Source organism: Crocuta crocuta, unplaced genomic scaffold, assembly GCF_008692635.1.
Source record: "Crocuta crocuta isolate KB4526 unplaced genomic scaffold, BGI_CrCroc_1.0 scaffold158, whole genome shotgun sequence".
Classification (NCBI taxonomy): Eukaryota; Metazoa; Chordata; class Mammalia; order Carnivora; family Hyaenidae; genus Crocuta; species Crocuta crocuta.
In genome coordinates, this window is record NW_027532590.1 from 65,138 (window position 1) to 85,709 (window position 20,572).

At 40.1% G+C, this 20,572-nt stretch overlaps 1 protein-coding gene across 3 annotated transcripts in view; it reads left to right on the forward strand.

Annotated features, from left to right (window-relative positions):
* Positions 1-20,172: 20,172 nt before the first annotated feature.
* Positions 20,173-20,572, forward strand: part of BLK (BLK proto-oncogene, Src family tyrosine kinase) — a 72,678-nt gene continuing 72,278 nt past the window's right edge. For all 3 annotated transcript variants that reach the window (XM_077779650.1, XM_077779649.1, XM_077779651.1), the window contains exon 1: positions 20,173-20,515. The gene's annotated coding sequence lies outside the window, so the exon portion shown is untranslated. The remainder of the gene's footprint in view (positions 20,516-20,572) is intronic.

Below are 20,572 nucleotides of genomic sequence, written 5' to 3' on the forward strand. Positions count from 1 at the left end.
GGACTGGACTCTGGGTCAGGAGATCTGGAATCCAGTCCTGGTGTTACTGCTTGCCAGCCTGCAGCCTTGAACAGATCTCTTTCCTTCTCTGAATTCTATAAAATGGGGATAAGACCTTCAATTATTTAGTAAAAATGACCTAGCACCTTCAATCTGCTAAAGACTATTCAAGGGGCTGTGGATATAGTGATGGACGAGGAGGTAAGTCCCCTTCTTGTGGGGCTTATCTGTACTCTAGCATGAGCAAAGACCAGCAGTAGTAACCTAATAAACCAATGAGCAAGGTAACTTGAGCTTTTGATAAGTACCATCAAGAAAATAAAATGGGGACTCAAAGGAAAATACTGGGGAGAGGGGAGTTAAAAGTGCCAGAGAAGGCCACAGATGCCTTGTATTGAAGTGACAGCCATGGGGGTGGAGATAAATGTGATTCTAGATCACACTGGAATAGAGTCCAAAGGATTTGCTAATTGGGTCAAGAGGATGACTAGTGGGCATTTTAGACTGAGTAAGAGTCAATGGTGGTATTGATTCATTGAATTGGGGATGAAGTAAGTCTGGGAGGGTAATTTGAGAGATTGGTCATGGACATGTCAAGTTTGAGATCCTAGGTTGACACCCAAGTGGGGATAAGATGAAGGCAGTTGGGCACCCTGTTTCGAAATGTGGCCTAGAACTATAGCGCAGACTCGAAGCGCTCACACATGAAGAGCTAGCAGAAGTGTGGATGCAGCTTTCCAGGGCTCTTTACACATGTTCCACCCATTCCATCCCCTTTCAAATGTCCTTTCACTGGCCCCCTCTCCCAGTGCCTCAAGCATCCCAGTGCTGGCCCCAAACTTCCTCTGTGGGCGGCTCTGGGGCTGTTCCCACTTCTCAGCACAAAATCCACACCCATTACATCCTGGGCCCCTAGGCACAGATCCCAGTTAGCTGACAAGCAGAAAAGCAGCCACAGACTACCTTTCACTGAGGTATCAGTGACACTGGGCCTCTTTTTCTCTGGTAGGGTATTTTTCCTTCTCTTTTTGGGGAGTAGGGGGAGGGCTCGTGTTGGGGCAAAGGAACAATGTCCCAATCCGAAGGTATTTTTATTGATGAAGTTACTGGGGTGTGTTAGATTGGGGCCTGGCTTTGAGCAGTTCAGAACCCTCTGAGGCCTTAGGATTTCCATGTGAGGAGCTTTCTTGGAAAGGGGGAAGCCTTTTGTCCTGAGGGAACTTTAAAAGACAAAGAGGATGCTGGCTTCTGGTAAAGGGGTGCCCCAAAGACCCCACATGGCAGCTCTCATCCTTGCATCAGGCAACTCTGGGAGTTCTCAGTGAATTCTGGGATAAAGAAACACTTAGAAACTCTACAGATAATCTCCATTGTCTCCAGGTTGATACTAAAGTGATGGGGTCCCTAATGAACATCTGTTTCTTGCTCAGTATGAGACCCTCTTCCCTGTCAGTTCTTTTTAAACCCCACAATCAGTCTATCCAATAGATACTGGCATCTTCATTTGCAATTGAGGATCAGGATGGCTGATTAAGGAGAGACCTGGAGCTGTCAGCCAAGTTGGGATTTTTACCTCATCCCTAGGACAGGTCTGGGATCTTGGCAAGAGGGCAGAATGACTCACTGGAGACAGACTCTCTGAGTATTTATTCAGCTCAGCCTTTTACTAACCTGGTGGTTTTGGGTAAGTCACTTAATCTCTCAGGGAATAGTGAAAGAAACCATCTTGTAGAGTTATTTCAAATAGAGTCATTTGAAAACTAAATGGCATAAAAAAAAGGCGGACATAGTAAGGTGGATTCAAAGTCAACTGTCATTATAGTTATTGATACAACAATCAAAGGGCTCTTGTTGGCCATGCTGGGGTCTAAAACCAATCTCTGTTGTCAGAGAGGTAAGGTATTATGGCTGGTCAGGCCCTGGGTTGTTGCCCTCCCCTGTGACTAGGGAGCATGTCTCTTACCAGAAGTAGAGCGATGTGAAATTTTAAGAGGCAGATAGAAAAAGCCAACAAAACAAAACAAAACAAACAAAAAAACAAAGCAAAACTAAAAACATCAACTTCTACAGTCTTCCACAGGTTACCCCAAACTGTTTTGTCTACAGTCTTAGAGAATAGTAGTCAACTTAAATGGATATCTCAGGGGCACTTAGCTTGTGGCCATCCAGAGTTGAGTATCATGGAACTTTGTATTGGTTGGCTAGAGCTGCCATAACAAAATGCCACACACTGAATGGTTTACATGACAGACATCTATTGCCTCATTGTTCTGGAGGCTGGAAGTCCAAGATTAAGGTGTCAACAGGTTTAGATCTGAGGCCTCTCTCCTTGGCTTGCAGATGGCTACCTTCACCCTGTGTCTTCACATGGCCTTTTCTTTGTTCATTTGCATATCCTTTGTTATTTTTGTGAGTTCAAATTTCTATTTCTAATAAAGATACCAGGCAAATTAGAGTAGGGTCCACCTCAATGGCCTCTTCTTAACTTAATCACCTCTTTAAAGGCCCTGTCTCCAAATACTGTCACATTCTGAAGTTCTGGATATTAGGGTTTCAACATATGTATTTTGAGGAGGATGCAATTCAGCTCAGGACTAATTCCATGCCCATGCACAGAATTCTGTACAGAATACAGACTTGAGGAGGTTTACAGAAATCACCAACAGGAACTCAAAAGCAGCCAGATGGAAGAGATGCATAGGGCAAAATATGGTGAAAGGGGTTGGAGCTTCCAAGCCCAAATCTCCATGTGTTCATTTACCTGGAAGCTCTCAGGAGGTTTTGTTTTTTTAAGGAGGTTTCGTTGTGTAGGCACAATTAATTAAATCACTGGCTATTGGTGATTGAACTCAATCTTCAGCTCCTCTCCACACTCCAGAGTTTGGGGGGGTGGGACTGAAAGTTCTAAAGCTGTAATCACATGTAAAATCACATGTTGGTCTCCCCAGCAACCAGCCCCCATCCTTAGGCTATCTAGGGGCTTTCCAAAACCCACCTTATTAGCATAACAAAAGGCACCTTTGTCATCTCACCACTTAAGAAATTCTAAGGATTTTAGGAGCCCTGTGCCAGAAACTGGAACAAAGACCAAATATATATTTCACAATATCATAAGAAGACTTGAACGTTTGCCAGCCATCTTTATCCTGAGTCCACTTCTCCCTCTCCCCGCAACCCCCTGCCCCCAGCAACCCCTGTTAGGCTTGTTGTTTTTCAGTCAAGACTTCTGCTGCAAATAACTGAAAACTCAACTACAGGGAATTTACAATCTCACAAAACTGGAAAGTCTAGGAGTAGGGGAGACTTCAGGCTTGGTTTAATTTGGCAAGACAACAACCTCAAAAAGGACTGGTTCCTTTACATTTCTCTCCTCTTCCATCTGCACTTTGGGCTTTGCTCTAATCCTTCTCCTCTATGATCCTAGGGTAGCTACCATGAGTTCCCACATTGCACAAAGAGGGGGGAATTTAGTGAAAGTAGGAAGTTCAAATTAAGCCCCCCTATCTTATCATTCCAAGCGAGAACTCTCTTATTCACCCTGGTTGGATCCACTTAGAACAATTTCCACCATTTAACTGATAACTATGGTCTCAGGGATGAGATATACTGATTGGTACATGGGTAGTTTGGGGCCAGATTTCCTCAAATCACTTGGACTTGAGGGAAAGGAAAGGATCCCTCACAAAAATCTGAGTTTTGTTAGACGGGGAAAGGAAAGTGGACATTAGCTAGGCAGTCACAGATATTATGACATTTTCCAACCCTCTCATCTGCTCACTCCTGGTAGTTAGGCAATGATGGGGGTTCTCACCCCTGTATTTTGGGCATAAAGAAGGGTACAAGTGCAAACTTTAGTCCAAACCCTTATCAGTTCTCCCTAGCAGACATCTTTGGTGAATTTCTTGTATGTACTCTGCATCTGCCACTCATTTCTTGCCTGGTTCTGATGGGTGAGTGGGCCAGCTGCCCAAATCCATACTATAGTTCAGATCCTAGGGCATTCTGAGTGCTTAGAAATTCCTAAACAACCATATCAAGGCTCTGCCCATCCTTGTTTTTGCATATTACTCCAAGTTGGATTCTACTTCATGTTCAGCTCTCTCCTTTCGGGCACAGAGGGCAGTTTGAGGGGCGCTAAGAGGCCTTTCTAAGCAAATAGGTACAAGTACAGCACTTTTCTTTTTTAGTTTATTTATTTATTTTGAGAGAGAGAGAGAGAGAGAGAGAGAGCACAAGCAGGGGAGACAGAGGGAGAGAGAGAAAATTCCAAGCAGGTTCTGCACTGTCAGTACATAGCCCAACATGAGGCTTGAACTCATGAGCCATGAGACCATGACCTGAGCCAGTACCAAGAGTTGGACACTTAACTGACTGAGCCACCTAGGCATCCCTATAGTATTTTTCAAAACATTTGACACCGACAAGTCAATATAGTGTCTGGCTGCAAACCATTAGTGCAGTTGTGCCAATGTGGACATGCCAAATGGTTTGTGCTCCCTGCCCTCCCTGGAGAAACTTGGATTTCCCTTACTGTCACTTGTTTCATAAGCCCAGCCAACACAACTGCAGTGATGATGGCAAACTTCTGCACAACCTTCAATTGTTGTTACTGTGGTGATGATAAATGTCTCCACAGCATTCATGTGTCATTTTAGTGATGATAATAAATGTCTACATGAAACTCATATGTCAGGAATCGTTCTCAATACTTTGTATATATCAGCTCACTGAATCCTCACAAAACCCTAAGATATCCTAGGGTATTATTACTGTCTCCATAGTAAGACAAAGAAACTAAACCCAGCTAGGCTAGACACTTGCCCAAGTTCTTGGGGCTGTTAAGTATCTATGGCAGGGTTTGACCCAGGTAGTCTTGGGCCAGGCCCCAAGGTCTTGACCCTTAAGCTATTTCAGGGATATGTGAGGACTTACTTGTAAGGCCCAACATTCTTGGGGCATTGTGCCTTTGATTTAAAAGAAGATAATGAACATTTTCTGAGTGCCTATTGAGGGCTAGCCACTTTGCATATCTGCTGCTCAAGAACCCTCAGAGTTGGATTTTGTTATCTTAGTTTTAGAGATGACAAAGTTGTAGCTGGGAGTAGTTAGATGACACAGCCAGTATGTTTACAAGCTATGGAGTAGTAAAGCCTGTGCTCTTCACTCTGGATATAGCTGCTTCCCAGGCTCACAAAAGTCCCTTCGAGGTCCTTCATGCCAGTGTTTTTGGCTCTTTGGGGCTCGATGACTGAAAGGTAGTGAAAATCAATTTAGTATTTCAAAACCAGTGTTTAGAAAATGAAATAGATCAGAAAAGAATAAAGCACACAGAAGAAAGGAGAAGAGATAAAAATAGAATACAAGAGAATAAAATAAAATATATAAAAAGTAAGGAGAAGTGTTTTTGGTGAAGCTTTGCATTTAGTTATTCACATTTAGATACTCAGTTGTAATGTAAACTAAGTCACAATAAAAAAAAATTGGATGGGGCACCTGGGTGACTCAGGCAGTTGAGCACCCAACTTCAGCTCAGGTCATGATCTCAACGTTCGTGAGTTTGAGCCCCACATCAGGCCCATTGCTGTCAGCCTGTCAGTGTAGAGCCTGCTTCAGAAGATCCCCTCTACTCCTTTCTCTGCCCCTCCCCCACTTGCGCTCTCCACCACAAAAAAAATTTTTTTAATTAAAAAAAAATTGGAAGTCACTACTCTGTGCTCTCCTGACCCTTTGTTTATAGGCACCTTCTCTAGGACCCAGGAGTTATGATATTTATGATGGGCCCTGTACCCTCTCCAGGTATTGAGGAATACCTCAATTCAATACCTGAATTGAATTGAGCTATTTCTTAAAAAACAATTCCATGTTTCAAAATGTTTCCTCCCCACATTCTGGGTCATCTCTCTTTTGATTCTTCTTCTTTTAAAAAAAAATCTAGTTTTAGTGTCTATCAGAGTAATCGGTATCAGTATGTGGTTTAAAGACTTGTGAGAGGCTTGCTATGAAAAAAAGGGGTTTTGGTTTTTTTTTGGCCTTTGCCAACTGCCTGTCATTTACTGCTTCCCAGTCTTCACATTTCCAACTGATACCTGTGACATTTACCTCCATTTCACCAAATAGCATGCTTAAATTCCTATTTCTTGATTTTCCAGTTTTGGACAAGATCTTTGTATTTCTTACTATGAAATAAATTTAGCTCTTGGTCTGTTTATAGCACCATCCTTCAAGTATAGGTATATAATAATTTTGATTAGATAAGTATTCATTGTTTGTATTATGATTATATAAACTCTCCTCACAGCTGCAAGATATAGTATACTATGCTTATTTTTTTCAAACACAATATTAAGTTTTCCCTGGATATAATTGACTTGATTTTTCATTTGCTTAATTATCTATGTGCTTCTCACTAATTCAGCCCCCTCCAAATTAACTGTTGCTAGTTGTATAAGTCTCTTCTCAACACATTCAAACATGACAAGCAATATGGTAATATTGCCTTACTGGAGAAATCTCCCAGAAGCCTCTGACCTGCTCTACAATGTATGGGTTGTTTCCTAAGCCAGCTTCACAGGTGTTTTCTTGAGATTTCCCTGCACCTCTCCTGAGAATCAACGTTTTAAGGTATTGCATGCCCCAGATGTCTTTATTCTACTCTCACCCTAATTAGTTTGGCTTAAGACAGAATTCTAAGTTGGAAATAGCTTTCCCTTAGAATTTAGAAGACATTATTACAGTACTTTCTAGCTTTTAGTGTTACTTTGAGGAGTTCGGAGCTTTTCTGGCCATTGGTCCTCTGTTCACTGGTTTTCTATCCAGAAATGTACGGATGTTCCTTTTACCTCATTGTTCTGAGATTTTGTGATGCAGTGCATGGGTGTAGGTTTATCTTTATCCACTGAGCTGAACATTCAATGGGCCTTTTCAATCTGGAAACTTATGTCTTTCAACTCAGACATTTTCTTTAACTAGTTTTTTGATAATTTTCTCCTTTCTGTTTTATTTTTCTATGTTTGTGAGGTTTTTGTTCGTGTTGTTATTTGAACCTTCAAATAAGGAGGTATTGGACCTTCTTTATAGTTCTTTCATTTTCACTTCTCTTCTCTATCTTTTCTCTTTCACTCTGTTTCTTTGAGATTTCTTCAGCTTTATCATTCAACGCTTCCATTTCTTTGCTGATTCCTAAGGCTCTTTTTATTTTTAAACTCTCTGTTTCTCCTTTTTTTAAACATCCTGTTTGTCTGGTTTCATGGTTCAGTATTATCTGCTAACTCTCTAAGAATATCAGTAATAGTCTTTTCGAAGTTGCCCCTTCCTGCATAGGCTCTGTTTCCTCCAACTTGTTTTCTTTTCCCTCCTGTTTGCTTTGTTTTTGTGTGATGTAGTGAATAGACGCTTTTTGTCAAATACTTATTCTTGATTGGTTGCTCATATTTCAGAGTGGTGTACTCAGAAAACCACTTTGGAAGCCCTGAGCCCATGGGTCAGAGGTGGGGGTGGGGTGGGCAGGACTGTTGTCAATATAGAATGTTATGACTTGGACTGTTTCCATGGAAACTCTTCATGATAGCATCTTTAGACTCTGGGCTGGTCAGAGTACCGAAGAAAGACCTTTCTACTCTCCAGCTTGGAAGCACAGGCCTGGATGCCTGTACTTTGCATAGAGTTGGGAAGAAAGCTGACGTTGGCAGTTCTCAATCTTCAGTAAGCAAATTTTCACTTACTCCCTCTGAGATCAATATATAAGTTGTGTCTTCAATTGTGCCTGGAGTTTCCCAGTACAGAGCCCCTTTGCTGTAACCTCAACAAGAGAATAAACCACAGTCTTTTGCTGGGATGAGGAGAGGCAAATGCCAAGGTGTATGTTATCATTGTATTTATTTGAAGTATGTATGCTGAGTAGGACAGAAAAAGCAAGGGGGTGGAGTCTAACTGCTTTTTGAGCAAACTTTCATCAATTATTCTCTTTTTTGCAAACTTTTACCCTCATTTTAAATTTCTGAATCTTCTGGGGATTCTGTATTTAAAATGGGGTCTTTTCTGATTGAAATTACCTTTTGGTTTCATTGATTTTCTCTTTTTATTAGTTTGCTTTCTATTTCATTGATTCCTACTCTGTTTATTATTTCCTCTTTTCTACTTACATCAGATTTGACTTATTTTTCTTTTTCATTGATTTTAGATATTTCTTTTCTTATGTTGACATTTAAAGCTATAAATTTTTGTTCTACCATAAAATTCGATGTGCTTTTTTCCAATTTTGATTCAGGTCAGGATATTTCCTAATTTCCCTTTCTAATTTCTCTTTTCCTGAAGTTATTTAGAAATGTGTTGTTCCATTGCCACATATTTTGGAGATTTGCCAGTTTTATTTCTATTATTGATTTCTAATGTAATACCCCTTGTGGTTGGAGAAAGTACTTTGTATAATTTTAATCTTTTCAGTCACTGAAGCTTGCTTTATGTCGTAGCATAGGGTCTCTCCTGATAAATGTCCCATACTGACTTGAAAAGAATGGGTATTCTGATGTGGCTGGGTGGTGAGTTTATACACATCAGTTAAATTGAGTTAGTTGAGGGGTGCCTGGGTGGCTCAGTTGGTTAAGCGACTGACTTCAGCTCAGGTCATGATCTCATGGCTCGTGGGTTCGAGCCCCGCGTTGAGCTTTGTGCTGACTTCCAGCTCAGAGCCTGGAACCTGTTTCAGATTCTGTATCTCCCTCTCTCTCTGACCCTTCCCCTGCTCACACACACTCTCTCTCTCTCTCTCTCTAGCAGCACTCTCAACAATAGTCAAAAGCTTTGTGCTGACTTCCAGCTCAGAGCCTGGAACCTGTTTCAGATTCTGTATCTCCCTCTCTCTCTGACCCTTCCCCTGCTCACACTCTCTCTCTCTCTCTCTCTCTCTAGCAGCACTCTCAACAATAGTCAAAACATGGAAAGAGCCTAAGTGTCCATCAACTGACGAATGGATCAAGAAGATGTGGTTTATCTATACAATGGAGTACTACATGGCAATGAGAAAGAATGAAATCTGGCCATGTGTAGCAACATGGATGGAACTTGAGGGTGTTATGCTGAGCAAAATAAGTCAGGCAGAGGACAGATACCATATGTTTGCATGTATACGAGGATCAGGAGGAACTTAACAGAGGATCGTGGGGGAGAAGAAGGGGAAAAGTAGTGGGGGAGAGGGAAGGAGGCAAACCATGAGAGATTCTTGAATGCTGAGAACAAACTGAGGGCTGATGGGGGTGGCAGTAAGGGGAGGGGGTTTCGGGCATGGAGTAGGGCATTTGTGGGGATGAGCACTGGGTGTTATATGGAAACCAACTTGACAATAAACTGTTTTTAAAAAAAGAAAAGAAATAAAATATTAAACAATTAAAATAAATAAATAAATTGAATTAGTTGATAGCATTTCTCAGGTCTTAACCTTACTGATTTTCTTTCTACTTATTCTATCAATTCCTGAAAGAATACTATCAAAATTTTTACTGTAATTTTTGTATTATAAACTACATTAAAAAATTTTTTAATGCTTATTTTTGAGAGAGAGAGAGATAGAGTGTGAGCAGGGGAGAGGCAGAGAGAGAAGGAGACACCGAATCCAAGGCAGACTCGAGGCTTTGAGCTATCAGCACAGAGTGCAATGTAGGGCTCAAACCCACGAACCATGAGATTGTGACCTGAGCTGAAGTTGGACACTTAACCAACTGAGCCACCCAGGTGCCCTTAAACTACATTTTTTAATTCTGTCAGATTTTACTTCATATGCTTCAGGGTGTTGTTGTTATTGTTGTTGTTTTGTAAGTGCATACACACTTATAATTTTGTACATCTTCTAGCTTTACTCACATTTTGTTACTATAAAATAACTCTCTTTTCTCAGTGATAGCCCCTGCCTTAATGTCTTTTTTGTCTGATATTAATATAGACACTCCAGTTATATTTATTGTTTGCAGCATATATATTTTTCTATCTTTTACTTTTAATTTACTTGTTGGTCTACCTTTACTGTTAGTCTTAATTTAAAGTGCATGTTTTGTAGCTACCATTGGGTTGGAGCTTGCTTTTTTTCCCCTCTCTATTAAATGAACCTTGTCTTTTGATTGAAATGTTTAATACATTTATATTTGATGCAATTATTTGTAATTAGAGCTATAACTTTACTATTTGTTTTCTACTTGTCTCATCTCCATTTTGTTCTTTTGTTCATCCTTTATTGCCTGCTTTTGTATTAAAAAATATTTTTGGTATATCATTTTAATACCTCTTTACTTTTTCCCTCAGCTTTATTTAGCTGTTCATTTATTTATTACCATGTTGTTACAACTGGCAGGATTTCCTTCTTTTTAATATATATTAAACTTTTATTTATCAATGGATAAATTCAACAAACACCTTGTTTCTACATCCTGGCTACTGTGAACTTAATGCTGAAATCAACATGGGAATGACATTCTCTTTGAAATACCGATTTCATTTCCTTCAGATATACACTCAGAAGTGGATTCATAATGTAATTTAATTTTTTTAATATTTTTTAAGGAAACTCCACATTGTTTTTACATAATTGCCTGTAACAATTTACTGTCTCACCAATAGTGTACAAAGATTCCTTTTTCACCACATCCTTGCCAACTTGTTATCTTTAGTCTCTCTGATAATAACCATTTTAACAAATGTGAAGTGATACTTTATTGTGGTTTTGATTTGCATTTTTGTGATGACTAGTGAAGTTGAGCACCTTTGCATGTACCTATTGGCCATTTGTATGTCTTCTTTTGTGAAATGTCTATTCAGGTCTTTGCCCATTTTTTTTTGTTTGTTTTTTTGTTTTGTTTTGTTTTGTTATTGAGTTGTATGAGTTCCTTATATATTTCAGTTCCTTATATACTATCAGACATGTGTTGTGAATATTTTCATCCATTCCATAGACAGTTTTCTCACTTCATTGATTTTTTTCCTTTGCTGTGCAGAAGCTTTTTTCATTTTATGCAATCCTATTTAGCGTGTTTTGTTTCAATCTGAAGAACTTGAGCTTTATTGTTAAGTCATGTCTAGTGGTGATGAACTCTCTCAGTTTTTGTTTCTTGGGAAAACTTTATCTCTCCTTCACTTTTAATGGATACTATATTGGTTATAGTATTCTTGGTTGGCAGATGTTTCTTTCAGTACTTTAAATGTATTACCCAAGTCTCTCTGGGAATGCAAGATTTCTGCTAAGAAATCACTGATAGTCGTATGGGGATTTCCTTATATGTGATGAGTCTCTTTTCTCTTGCTGCTTTCAAAGTTCTTTTTGTCCTTGACTTTAGACAATTTGATTATAACATGTCTTGATGTAGTCCTTTGTAGGTTAAGCTTATTTAGGGACTTTTGAGCTTCATGAATCTGGAAGTCCTTTCTCCTACCAAGATTTGATAATTTTTCAGGCATTATATATACATATATATATATATATATGTATATATATATATATTAATGTAGTTCATTGTCAAGTTGGTTTCCTTATAACACCCAGTGCTCATCCCAACAAGTGCCCTCCTCCATGCCCATCACCCATTTTCCCCTTTCCCTCCCCCCACTTCAACCCTCAGTTTGTTCTCAGTGTTTAAGAGTCTCTTATGGTTTGCCTCCTTCCCTCTCCTTAGCTATTGTTTTTCTTCTTCCCCTCCCCTGTGGTCCTCTGTTAAGTTTCTCCTTTTCCACATATGAGTAACATATGGTAACTGTCTTTCTCTGACTGACTTATTTCACTTAGCATAATACCCTCGAGTTCCATTCACGTTGCTACAAATGGCCAGATTTCATTCTCATTGCCATGTAGTATTCCATTGTATATATAAACCACATCTTTTTTTTCTTAAATAGTTTATTGTCAANATTTTTGATCTATTCGTCAGTTGACGGACATTTAGGCTCTTTCCATGATTTTTGTTGAAAGTGCTGCTATGAACATTGGGGTATGTGTGCCCCTATGCATCAGCACTCCTGTATCCCTTGGNTGAGTCTCTCGTGCTTTGCCTCCTTCCCTCTCCCCAGCTATTTTTCCTCTTCTTCTCCCCCATGGTCCTCCGTTAAGTTCCTCCTAATCCACCGATACGTGCAAATATATAGTATCTGTCCTTCTCTGCCTGACTTATTTTGCTCAGCATAACACTCTCAAGTTCCATCCACGTTGCTACAAATGGCCAGATTTCATTCTTTCTCATTGCCATGTAGTATTCCATTGTATAGATGAGCCACATATTTTTGATCTATTCGTCAGTTGACGGACATTTAGGCTCTTTCCATGATTTTTGTTGAAAGTGCTGCTATGAACATTGGGGTATGTGTGCCCCTATGCATCAGCACTCCTGTATCCCTTGGGTAAATTCCTAGCAGTGCTGTTGCTGGGTCATAGGGTAGTTCTATTTTTAATTTTTTGAGGAACCTCTACACTATTTTCCTGAGTGGCTGCACCAGTTTACGTTTCCACCAACAGTGTAAGAAGGTGCCTGTTTCTCCACATCCTCGCCAGCATCTATAGTATCCAGATTCATTCACACCTGACTGGCATGAGGTGGTATCTCAGTGTAGTTTTGATTTGTATTTCCCTGATGATGAGTGACATTGAGCATCGTATCATGTGTCTGTTTTCAACCATTATATTTTAAAATAAGTTGCCTCTCTCATCCTTCCAGAAATCCCATAATGCATAAATTGATTCATTTGTTGGTTTCCTGTAAATCATACAAATTTTCTTCACTGTTTTTTCATTCCTTTTTCTTCTCTACCTAGATAATTTCAAATTGTCAAGTCTTTATTTTGCAGATTATTTTAGTTGATCAAGTCTGCTGTGATGCTGCCTATTGAATTTTTCATTTTATTAATTATGTTCTTCAGCTGCTGAGTTCTTTTCAATGATTTCTATATCTTTGTTAAACTTCTCATTTTATTTATGTATTGTTTTCCTGACTTCACTGAGTTACATATCTGTATTCTCTCATAGCTTCTAAGCCTCCTTAAAATAATTATTTTATCATAGATTCATAGATTTCCATTTCTTTGAGTTCAGTTATTGAGAAGTTTTTGAGCTCCTTTGATAGTGTCATGTTTCCTTGATATTTCATTTTCCTTAGAGCATTGTGTTGATATCTGCACATTTAAGGAAGCAATAGCATCTTCCACACTTTATGAACTGGCTTTAGTGGGGAAAGAACTTCACCCGTGGTTGGATTCTAGGGCACTGGCTGGGTGAGATGCTATGGCTCCAGCTCTGGGGGGCATAGTTTTAGCTCCAGATCTGAGGAAGACACAGTAGTGTAGTCTCTATGTGTCTCTGGAAGCTTAGACCAACAACAACAAAGAGGTTCTTAGCACCCAAAGTGGCAGGTGTTTACTGTGATGGTGATAGGTCCTTATGTGTTGGAGTCCATGTTGGCAAAGGTTGTTGGGGTCCTCCTGTTCTTTTTATTCCCCACAAGTAATTGTTGTAGGCCAGAAGATCTTTCTCGGTGCTTGGTTTGGCATGCAGTCATCCTCACTGTAGTGGTGGTACCAGTGTCTGATGCACATTTAAGTGATCATGGTGCCAGGTGTGGTGCATGAGCGTGTGCAGGGCAGCTGTAGTTTCAGGGTCTGGGGTACAGACATGCTTGTTGCAGCAGGAGCACTGGTGTCTATGATGTAAGCACATGTCAGGTGGTTATGGCTCTGGGACCAAGGACACAGGTACAGTTGTTGTAGCGGTCCGGCCATTGAGGCATGACTGTACAGGGAGCAGCTGCTAAGCTAAGGTCTGAGTGTTACTGTTGAGTAGGCGGAGTGGGGGATGCAGCAGTAGCACCTTCTCAGGGCAGGGAGCATGGCAATGGCTCTCTTGGGGAGGGGCAGAGCAGTGGCTTCTTCTCTGGATAGGGAGCACAGCAGTATCAAGAGTATCAACTCCAGGCAGCTTCATCATCTGAAGGCAGCACCAATAAATACTGTGGGAGTCTTTGGTGGTGAAAGCTTTGGGTGTCTGCAGCAGTGGTAAGGGGTGCTGGGATGCTCTTGATCTTTTTTCTCCCAATGTGGGGAGGTCAAGTTGAGGGAATCTCTCTTGGTGTACTGAGTTATGTCAGACTGGAGTGTAGGGTGGTCTAGATAAGATACTTTCTATGCTTTTCTATGCAGCCATTTTTGGATTTGTGCTCCACCAAGTTGCTGCAAGTTCTTCATTGTATTTCAGATTTTTCCCAGTGCTATTTTCACCTGTTTGTAGTTCTTTATTCTATACTGGTTGTTGTCTTTTATGTGAGGGACAAGCATTGAGATGTCCTAGTGTGCTAACTTGCTAAGATTTCCTCTTGATTTACTTTTAACTAAGTTTCTTTGAATTTTTTTCTTTGGTCACTGCTCTGGGGATTACAATATGCATCCTCAATTTATGACAATGTACTTTAAATTAAAACTGATTTTTTTGGGTGAGAAAAGAAACTTTGCTTTAGTGTAGTTCCATTTCACATCCCCCCATGTTATTATTGTCATATTCATGTATATGTGTTATAAACCCTCAATCTGATGTTATCATTCCTGCTTTGAACAGTCCTATGTGTTTTTAAAAAGAGAAGAAAACTTAATATATATTTATATTATTGTATATGTATTTTTTATTTACCATCATGGTTGCCATTCCCAGTAACTTTCATTTCCTCTTTGTGAACTGATTACCATCTGGTTTCTTTCAGCTAAAAGAATTTCTTTTAGGGTTTTGGGGTGGTTTTTTTTTTTTTTGTACTGTAACTTAGATAAAAAACAAATTCTTTCAGTTTTCTTTATCTGGAAAATGATTTACTTTATCTCCATTTTTAAAGATAGTTTTATTTGATAATAAATTCTTAGGTGGTAACCTTTTGTTAGTTTTTACTTATTTTTTTTATTTGAGAGAGAGAGAGAAAGAGAGAGTACATGAGCTAGGGAGAGGGGCAGAGGGAGAGAGAGTCTTAAGCAAGTTTCATGCTCAGCCTGGAGCCCAATGTAGGGCTCAATTCCATGACCCTGGGATTGTGATCTGAGCTGAAATCAAGAGTTGGATACTCAACTGACTGAACCACCCAGGGACCCCTCTTTTAGTATTTTAAATATGTTATTCCACTGCTTTCCAGCCTCCGTTATTTCCAATAAGAAGAAAACCATAAGTTATATTGTTGCCATATAGGTAATACATTATTTTCCTCTTGTTCTTGCAAGATTATCTTTTTTCTTTGGTTTCTGTATTTTAACCATGATGTTTAGGTGTGGTTCTCTTTGTATTTATGTTAGGTTCACTCAGTTTCTTTTCTTTTCTTTCTTTTTTTTTTTTTTATGTTCATTTTTGAGAGAGAGAGAGAGAGCATGAGTGGAGGAGGGGCAGAGAGAGGGAGACACAGAATCAGAAGCAGGCTCCAGGCTCTGAGCTGTCAGCACAGAGCCCAGTGAAGGGCTCAAACTCATGAACTATGAGATCATGACCTGAGCTGAAGTCAGATGCTTAGCTAACTGAGACACCCTGCACCCCTAGTTCACTCAGTTTCTTGATTGTCCTTGTCTGTTTGGGCTATTATAACAAAATACCATAGACTACATGGCTTTTAAGCAACATAAACTTATTCCCACTGTTCTACAGGCTAGGAAGTCCAAGATCAAGGTGCCACCAGATTTGGTTTCTAGTGAGGACCCACTTCATAGGTCGTTATGTTTCCATTGTAACTTCACATGGTGGAAGGGAAGGGGGGTTCTCTTGGGCCTGTTTTATAATGGAATTAATTTTCATTCTATCCCAGATAAAGACTACTGAGGGAATTTGATTCTATCCAACTTACATGAGGTTCCACTTTCATGACCTAATTATTATCTAAACAACCACCTTCTAGTGCCATCCCACTGGGCATTAGGTTTCAACATATGAAATTTGGAGAGACACAAGCATTCAGATGATAGCATTAACTCTTTGAGTTAATGTCATTTATTAACACTGGGGAGTTTTCAACCATGTTTTCTTCAAATAATTTTTCTGTGCCTTTTTCGTTTTCCTCTCTTTTGGGGCTTCTATTAAATTGATATTTGAACCCTTTAAATTGTCAGGCAGATCTCTAAAGCTCTGTTTGTTTGTTTGCTATTGTTATTTGGATTGGATGACTTGTATTGCTCTGTCATCAAATTTGTAGCTTCTTTCTTTGCCATCTCAGATCTGCTATTGAACCTATGTAGTGAATTTTCAGTTAGTTTTTGTAGTTTTTAGCTCTAGAAAATATATTTGATTCTTTTTGTATAATTTCCATTTCTCTGTTGAGATTCCTTTTTTCTTGGCTCTTTAACATAAATGCCTTTCAGTTTTTGAGAATATTGTCCTTTTAAAAAATTTTTATTTATTGATTTATTTTTGTTTTATTTCTTTAGAGGGGGGCGGGGAAGTGCAAGCAGGAGAGAGGGGCAGAGGAAGAAAGAATCTTAAGCAGGCTCCATGACAGGGATGGAACCTGACACAGGGCTCAATCTCATGATTGTAAGATCATGACTTGAGGTGAAATCAAGAGTCGGATTCTTAATCAACTGATCCACCCAGGCACCCCAAGCATATTGCTCTTTAATTCCTTGAACATAACTCTAATATTTGCTTTGAAGTCTGTCTGCTAAATCCAACATCTGGGCTCATTTGGAATCAGACTAATTTTTTTTTTCCTGGTCACAATTTCCTATTTCTTTGCATGTATTGGTTGAAAATTGGACATTGTAGTGACTCTGAATTCTATTTTATTTTCTTGAAAGTTGTTGAATTTTTTGTTTTAGTAACTTATCTACACCTAAATTGTGAAGTTTTTTTTTCATCCATGGTGTGCAACCAGTGGTACCACTGTGCATTTTTATTCTTAGTATTTTATTTTGCTTTTTAGTCTAGCTTTCTAAGGGTAACCCTTGCTTCTGCATTGTTTAATGGTCAGGCAATTATTTGCACAGAAGTTATGTTCAGACACCTTGAATATGTAAACCTTCTGCCTTCTGCTGCCCCAACTGTGTGTGGTTGGAGGAACAAATTCAAATCTACAGAAAGTTTTTAGGTTTCCTTTGGCTTTCACTTTTTACTTCACTCTCTCAGTTCTCCCCAACTCATGCATATTATAGCAGTCAGTCAAAGGTGTATGGGGTGTTTATTAGCCCAGCCTTTTTATGGCTCTCTGGGTGATTTTTCTGCCCACTCTGAACAGAGGCTATAACCTCAGGCAAGTAAAGCTGCAGATTTTCACTTCCTGTCTAGAACTGATTCCATGACCTCTAACCCATAACACTACTGATTTTCATCTCCACATCACAGACCACATCTGTCACCACTAGCTGGTAAAGCTACTGGTTTTCACTAACAGCCCTCAAACCAAGCTTGCCATTCATTCCCACTTGAAAAGCAGTAGAACCAGTAAGCAAGAAGACCACAGACTCATGGTCATTCTAATGTAGTAGCAGTTTTTCAAGTTTAAACATTTCTCTTTTTTTAATGTTTATATATTTATACTGAGAGAGAAAGAGGGAGAGAGAGCACATGCATACACAGGGAAGGGACAGAGAGAATCCAAAGCAGGCTCCACACTGTCAATGCAGAGCCCTAGGTGGGGCTCCATCTCATGAACTACAAGATCATGACCTGAACCACAATCAAGAGTCAGACACTTAACCAACTGAACCATCCAGAAACCCCAAGATTAAACCTTCTTAATTTGTTATCTGCCTCTGGTCATTTTACAGTGCCCTGAGATGGTTGGTTTCAACAACTGTGTCTAGTTTTATACTTGTTTTCTTCAAAGAGAGATTGCCCAGGTGCTCACACCACAATTCCTGCAGTGAATCTTGGACTGGATTATTTTAATGTTTCTTCTACTCAAATATTTTATTGCCCACAGCTTTTGGTTTTGATCAGAAATGTACTGGTGACAGGAGACTGGCATAGATATATGGAAGGAGAGCTCCAAATTTTGCATAAGTCACCGAAAAAGTACAAAAATAAATGGGGGAGCTAGTGAGGCTGAACAGTAAATGGGGGGGTTTAAGAGTCCAGTCTCAGTGCAGCCATAAAAGCCCTCTCTGAGGTTCTCTAACACACATGTTTAATAATGACACTCTGGTCTCACCTAACACGTTTCACTGCTTCCTATCTTCTCCCCTGGGTCCTGCCCCCACCTCCCATCTCCTTTTCTCATGGATTCTATGACTCTGTGAGAGTGAAAATGGCTGAAATTAATTTTCACTTCTGCTCAGACATGTGAAACCCAAGAGCAAGGTCATTTCCTCGTTCTTTTCTGAGTGGCTACTAGAATTCATTTTTGGTTTTTTTGAAGCCCTGTCTCTGGAGGTGGATAGAAAGGTGATACTTTTTTTCCAGACCACAGAGAGGCCTGCTTACCCTCCCCTCCATGCAAACTCACATCCCCTTGCACTCCAATCTTGAATAGGTGAACCAGAGTCAGAGGAAAATAGATTTTTTCCTTAGGAGGATTGATTTCTTGTTCCCCATTATACTCTCAATATAAAATTTTGTCTAAAAATCACTTATTTAGTCATTTATTTAATTATACATAATTGGACATAACTCAGGCAGTATCACTGAGTAGAGGACTCAACCTAGTATCTGCCTCTGAGAGTTTAAAGGATTCTTAGTCACAAATCATGCTCTAAACCATCTCCTTGGTAACTCCCCCCAATAATCTCTGATGCTCCTAACGCTCCTGCCTCTGTTCTACTACTTTGCCTTGTTGGGCTCCTATAGCCACACTTACCATATCCATTATAATGTCTGTCTACCAGACACCCTTCCCAACCTCCCTAGGCTGACTCCCTCAGAGGACTGTCATGCTTATTTATATCTCTACCCTCAGCCTCTAACGTGTGCTTATCAGAGAGCAAACATTTACAGAATCTGTTGTGTTAATTGAATTGAAATAACAAGACTAAATAATCTCAAGTCAGCAATTTTTTAAATCATACGCTTAAGGAGTTTGAGATTCTTTCAACTTGTGTTTAATGCTTAGATCCAACTCTCAGGTATCAGGAGATGAATAAATAATAAATTAGTAAGAGCTATGATTCATTGAACACAAGTGGTTCTGTATGCTGTTCTGGGCTCTTCACTACCAAGGATAGAAAACAAAGCAGTGTTAAGGATTAGATTTGGAACTTAGATTAGGCATATTCACATCAGCTACCAGTTATTTGGAGTTTACTATATGCTAAATACTGTAATAGATATTATGTTTTATGCTTTAATCCATTTACTGTCACAAAAACTTTTTGGAGAAATTAAGCAGATTGTTTCCAAGGTGTCTTAGAACCCAAAAACTCTAACTTGCTGCTGCTATTGCTATGAACATCACAAAGCTCTTTCTTACTGAATACTCCCAGCAACTTATTGTCTTAGTCTTAAAATCCATGAGAAAACTGAGATCTGGACTGTGGTCCCAGGCCAGGAGTAAAGCAAGCATTTCCAAATTATGTCTCGGCCAATGTTCCCAGACATAAAGGCAGAAAAGGAGCATGGTCATGGGCTCCCTTCTGTCCTGGGTCACAAAGCAGGTGACCAGTGGCTTACCACGTCTGGCTGGACCCGCAAGCCCCCTGAGGTTGTCTCAGTAACCTTTCTGTCCTGTCGGTCCCTCAGCTGGTGTAGTGCAGGACAGGCAGGACATCGCCACGCCAGATGGTTAGTTCCATCATTCTCTGCTCCCCTGAGTTTTCAGAGTCATGTGAAGTGGCAGCAATGAAGAGGTTCTGCAATCAGAATCAATGACTGGCTAGAGTACCACTTTTTTTAGAAATGAGAAATCACATTTTTATTGATGGGCCAATTTTGTGCCCATCATTCCCACCCATTCTATCATTTGTGTCCACAGTATCTCTGGGCTGGGCGTCATCGGTGTTATTTGGAAGACAAAACAAAACCAACAAGGCTGAGGGAACAGCTGCCCAGGATCCTATAGATGACACAAGGCAGCAGAGACCAAGCTCTTTCCTGTCTTGCTCTGCAAGGCAGAACGAAATACCCTGTAGACTTAGCTTGGAGGTTTACTAACTCTGCCCATTTTGGTACAAGAAAGCACCACCCATGTTATTAAACCAAAACCCCATGAGAAAACTTTCTAGTGGCAGAGGGTCATTGGGATGAGTGGAGCCCAGGGCCTGAGAAAGACCAGCTGCTTGCAGTCCTTCCTCCCAGGCTTTTCTGGGTCAGCGGTGCCCACTGGACCCAGTGAACCCACAGAAGCCTTCAAAGAGCTCAGTGGGAGGGGTGGAGCTCCTTCGGGGAAGCTGGTGAAGCTCTGACCACAGACCCCGGAGCTGGCCACCTCTGCCTGGTGCTCGCCGCCAGCAGGAAGCCACAAGCTACGTGAACTGATTGAGACAACAGGCATGGGCTTTTTCTTTGGGATTGCATCAGGAGTTGCTGGTTATAGCTAGAAGTCTGCTTATTCACAAGGGTGATGGGATTTAAAAAGCTATGGTGAAAAGCTACTGAGCATTTGTCAAGGTAAGACTGCATCTTCTACTTCTTTGACCATCTTATTCTTTTAAAATGTGCAAACAG